The sequence below is a fragment of the Hevea brasiliensis genome, chromosome 14 (genome assembly GCF_030052815.1).
Source record: "Hevea brasiliensis isolate MT/VB/25A 57/8 chromosome 14, ASM3005281v1, whole genome shotgun sequence".
Taxonomy (NCBI): domain Eukaryota; kingdom Viridiplantae; phylum Streptophyta; class Magnoliopsida; order Malpighiales; family Euphorbiaceae; genus Hevea; species Hevea brasiliensis.
The window spans coordinates 8,924,917-8,930,916 of NC_079506.1; positions in this window are offsets into that span (position 1 = coordinate 8,924,917).

Sequence of the window (6,000 nt, forward strand, 5' to 3'; positions counted from 1 at the left end):
ATTTTATTATTTTATTTATACTTTTAAAGTTATTTAATTATTTTTTTAAAAAAATTTATTATTTTATTATTTTAATAATAAAATAAATAATATAATAGATTAATAATTTTATATTTATTTTAATAATAAAATAAATAATATAATATATTAATTTAATAATTATATATTTAATTTAATAAATAAATAAATAATATAATAAATTTATAATTTTATATTTATTTTAATAATAAAATAAATTATATAATATATATCCTTATTAGTAATTTCATATATCAACAGTAATAGCTGAATATAGTTGTACCAAATACTTAATATAAATTAGCTATCACCAGCTACCAGCTATCAACTAACAATAACAACTATTAGCTAACAGTTATCAGTTAAACCAAATAAACCCTTAGTCTGATACGCATTTTATTTTTATCTAAAATTATAAAATTTCATTAATTTAAAACAGACAAATAGGAGGTATCTAAATTAAGCTACGTCGTTATATAATATAATATAGTTAATATGATATGATGTAATTAATTATATAATAAAATTAAAATTTTAATATTATATAATTATCATTATATTTATTATATATTTAATTGTAAAATAAAAATAAAAATAATATAATAATAATTTTTATTTTAATATTTAATTTATTTATAATATTAATAATAATTGGATTGATTAGCTCATAATAATTAAGTAGTGACAATAGTGTTAATAGTAATAATGATAATTAAATAATGATAAAAATATTAGCAATAGTTAAATAGAAGCAACTGTAATAATTAAGTAATAATGATAATGATATTAATAGTAATGATTATTATGTTATTAAGTGTAATTGATTATATTATATAATTGTGAAAGTAGCAAGGGAACTAGTTATTTTCTATTACAGGGTTGTTAATTAGATAATCGATTTATAATATAATTGATCCAAAGCTTGGTCAACTCATAGAAATGACGAAGGCTTGCATCCAAGAAAATTATGTTCAAAAGAGGGAACCTGAAGAAAAAAAAAAATTACTTGCATGAGGAATGTGGAAACACATACCCCCTGTTAATTTGGAAATTAAAACTTTGCAATACTCTGTAGTTTACTTGTGATACTATTCCAAGAAAGAAAAAGAAATGTTATAATAAATAATACAAGTAATGAAGAAAATGATTGTGTATTTGTCTGTGTCTGATTTACAGAGATATTATATCTATTTATACATGAAAATATGAGCTAATTTAGATAAGAATAATAATTATTCTAATTATGCTACACAAATCTCCTATAATCATACTAATTATTGTAATTATGCTAACACCCCCCCCCCCCTCAAACTCAATATGGTAGCACAGGTGCCAACTTGAGTTTGCTTAAGAAATCCTGAAAGTGAGCGGAAGGATGCGTTTTGATGAATATATCAGCGGTATGGCTGACAGAGGAGACAGGAATCAAACATATGATAACATGATGACGTACAAAATGACAATCAATTTCGATGTGTTTGGTACGCTCATGAAATACTTCATTATGAGAAATCTGTATGGCACTTATATTATCGCAATGAAGCATTGTGGTAGAAGAATGAGTGACACCAAAATCAGTTAATAACCACCGTAGCCAAAGTAATTCAGATGTAGCATCAGCAAGAGCACGATATTCAGATTCTGTGCTAGAACGTGCAACAACAGTTTGCTTTTTGCTACGCCAAGAGATAAGAGAATTACCCAAGAAGAAATAATAACCAGTTGTAAAGCGACGATCTGTCAGATCACCAACCCAATCAGCATCAGAGTAGCTAGATAATACTAGGGAGGAGGTAGCAGAAAAGTGCAAACCATGAAAAAGAGTGCCTTTGATATAACGAAGGATTCGTAGTACTGCAGAAAAATGAGTTGAGCGAGGAGCAGACATAAACTGGCTAACTAGATGAACAGCATATGAAATATCAGGTCGAGTAACTGTGAGATAAATAAGACTCCCGACAAGCTGTCGATATAAAGTAGGATCATCAAGAGGAGTGCCATCAAGAGGTGTAAGTTTGCAATTGAGCTCTAACGGGGTTGATACTGTTTTACTATCAGTGATGCCTGCTCGAGAAAGTAAGTCAGATACATACTTAGCTTGAGATAGATAATAGCCATCAGAATTTTGAGAAACTTCAAGATCCAAAAAATAGCTGAGAGAACCCAGGTCTTTCATTTCAAAATGCTGATTGAGATAATGTTGTAACTCTGAAATACCAGATGAATCATCTCCTGTTATTATCATATCATCAACATAAAGCAACAGAAGAACAATACCATTGTCAGTTCGGCGAGTGAATAATGCAGAATCATGTGGACTAGAGAGAAAACCAAGTTGAGCAAGAGTGGAACTAAATTTGGCAAACCAGGCCCTGGGAGCTTATTTTAATCCATACAAGGCTCGCCGAAGTTTGCAAACCTTATGAGGAGAATGATAACCAAGAGGAGGATGCATATAAACCTCTTCTGTTAAATCACCATGAAGAAAAGCATTTTTGACATCCATCTGGAAAAGTTTCCATTTACGAACTGCAGCAATAGCTAAGAGACTATGAATAGATGTTAATCGGGCCACTGGATCAAAAGTTTCTTCATAGTCGATACCATACTCTTTAGTGTACCCTTTGGCTACTAAGCGAGCTTTGTAGCATTCAATAGTTCCATTAGAACGGGTCTTATTTTATAAATCCATTGGCAATCAATAGGGGTCATGTTTGGTGGAAGATCAACTAAATCCCAAGTATGAGTTTTCTCTAAAGCCTGAAGTTCGTTAGTCATAGCTTGCTGTCAAAGAGGGTTAGTACTTGCCTCACGATAAGAATGAGGCTCATGAAGGGTTGCAATAGTAGAGTAACAGTGAAAATCAGAAAGATAATGAGGAGTTTCTCTTACACGGGTAGAACGACGAAGAGTAGTGCTAGGAGGAGATGCAGGCGCAGGTACTGGATCAACAACTGGTGCAGATTCAACAGGGGTAGGTGTAGTTGGGCTAATATTGAGCACATCACAATCACCTGGATCAGGACTTGGAAACAGCTCTTTGGAGGAGTCAGTGAAAAATAGAGAGTCAGTATTGACAAAGTGATGAAATTTGGAAAGAGAAGAGAACATAGTATTATCCTAAAAGGTAACATGACGAAATATGTGTAACTTATCAAAAACAGGATCCCAACAATGATACCCTTTGTGTTCAATGCCATAACCAAGAAAACAATATAGACGAGCACGGAGTTCTAATTTGGTATGTTCATGAGGTTGTAAAAGAACAAAAGAAACACATCCAAAAGGTTTAAGGATGGAATAGTCAGGAGATTGTCCAAACAACTTTTCAAAAGAGATAAATTATGAAGAACCAAGGTAGGAAGACGGTTAATAATATAAACAGCATGAGGAGCTGCTTCTCCCCAAAATTTTTCTGGACATGAGACAGAAAGAAGAAGAGTACGTACAGAATCAAGAATATGGCGATGCTTGTGTTCAGCTCGCCCATTCTGTTGAGAGGTGTGAGGACAAGAACGTTGAACAACGGTACCTTGTTGACTAAGAAACTGAAGTAAAGAAGAATCTTGATATTCCATGGCATTGTCTGTTCGGAGAATTTTAATGTCACAAGAGAACTGAGTTTTAATCATTTTTGTAAATGTGATGTAAATTTATGATAACTCAGATCAATGTTTCAAAAAATATATCCAAGTAAACCGAGAATAATCATCAATAAATATCACAAAATAACGAAAATCATTTACTGAAGAAATAAGAGAATGACCCCAAATATCAAAATGAATTAAACCAAAAGGAGTGTCTGAAGTAGTATTATTATGAGAAAAAGATAATGCAGGTTGTTTTGCAAGCTGATTATTTTAATAATTAAATGACTCAAACTTAGTAGATCATAATAATCAACGAGAAATTAAAGGTTGAATTTTACTGGCAGAAGTATGACCAAGACGAAGATGCCATTGGTGAATGGAGGAATTAGGGATTGTAGTTGCAGACATAAATCTCTGAGGAAGATGTAAAGATGCAAGCTCAAATAATCAATGAACTCTGCAACCCTCCCCAAGAATCTATCCCGTTTGTGGATCCTGCACCTGGACACCATGGGGAGAAAAAATAACATTTAGTCCTTTTTCACACAACTGACCAATAGAAATAAGATTAAGTGCCAAATTAGGGATATAATAGGTTTCAAGGAGATGAAGATTTGAGGTAGACACATGACCAGTATGTGTGATGTTCATTTTAGTACCATTTGCAGTATGGATTGGTGGTAAGGAAGATACAGGTTTTGCAGAAGACAAGAATTTAAGATTAGTGGTCATATGATTACAACATGCAGAGTCAAAAAGCCAATAAGAATTACCTGGAGTGGCAGACATGGCAGCAGGAGAATTAGAAGAGATAACCTATTTGAATAGTGCCTCAAGATCACTCATAGTGATGGCAGTAGAACCCTCAGTAGCAGCAACAGTAGTGACAGAGAAAGATCCAGGCTTTGAGACATTCTTGAATTTAGAATGCCCTCCTTTTGGTCTTGGAGAGCGTGTGGGACAATGTTCAAGAATATGACCGTAACCATGACAATATTTGCATTCTATAGTAGGACAATATGCAAAAGCATGACCAATTTGATTACAATTCTTACAGAGTTGATTGTCAGATTTCTGATATGAGGATCGAGTAGTTGCAAGAGCAGTTTCAAATTGAGGAGTTTTATCCAAACTGAGACGAGTCTCTTCAAAAATAATCTATTGAATAGCAGTATCCAATGATGGGAGTGGATTTCGATGTAGCAGGGACGCTCCAAAGGCCTCATATTCTGATCAAAGAGCCATTAGAACTTGAATGAGATGAAGATGATCTTCACTGATTTTGGCCTGAGATATTTGATTCCAAATGGGTTGGACCTGGGCAAGAAAATCATTCATAGATTGATCTACTTCTTGTTTCAAATTATGAAGAGTAGTCCACAACTGATAATAGTGGGCAAGTCTAGTGGTCTGATATCGATTAGCCAAAAAATCTTAGATTTCTTTTGCAGAGTCATAATTAGCAAATTGGATGTGGATGGACGAGACAGAGGTATTGCGAAACCAGGTGATGATCTGATGATTTTTACTATCCCAATCCTTAAGATGGTCAGCAAATTTTGCATCAGTTTTATCGTTATCTCTTGTCGGCGTAGTGATATCTCCAGTAACAATACGCCAAAACTTGCGACCTATCAAAAACTTTTCATTCCTTGAACCCAAATATTATAATTGGAACTAGTCAGAACTATTGCAATAGGTTTTGAAATATCAGATTTCTCTATTGATAGCAAGATGAGGAGAAAAAAAAATGGTATAATAACAGGAATGAAAGAATGAACAAGAACAGATTGTAGAGAGAGAAGAGAGACCCCAGAAACTAGAAATAAAAACTTTACGGCTCTGATACTATGTTAGAAGAAAGAATACAAGTAATGAAGGAAATGATTGTGTATTTGTCTGTGTTTGATTTATAGAGATATTACATCTATTTATACGTGAGAATATGAGCTAATTTAGACAAGAATAATAATTGCTGTAATTATGCTATATAAATCTCCTATAATCATGCTAATTATTGTAATTATGCGACACAAATCTCCTATAATCATGCTAATTACTGTAATTATGCTAATAAGAAACATTTCCAACTAATGTGGAAAGAAAAAATTTGTTCACGGGTCTATTATTAAGTTGGAAAAGTTATTATTTAATCTCTATTTTTTAATAAAATTAATTAATTAATTTTTACATTTTAAAAAATATAATATTTAGTTATATATATTACTTTCGTTAAATTATTTAATCCCTTAAATATTTTATTAGTCAATATTAATCAAATTATTATTTAATCCCTCTATTTCAAAAAAATTAATTTATTAATTCCTATATTTTAAAAAATAGTACTACTTAATTATTTTGTTTCGTCCACATATTTTTAAAACTCAATATT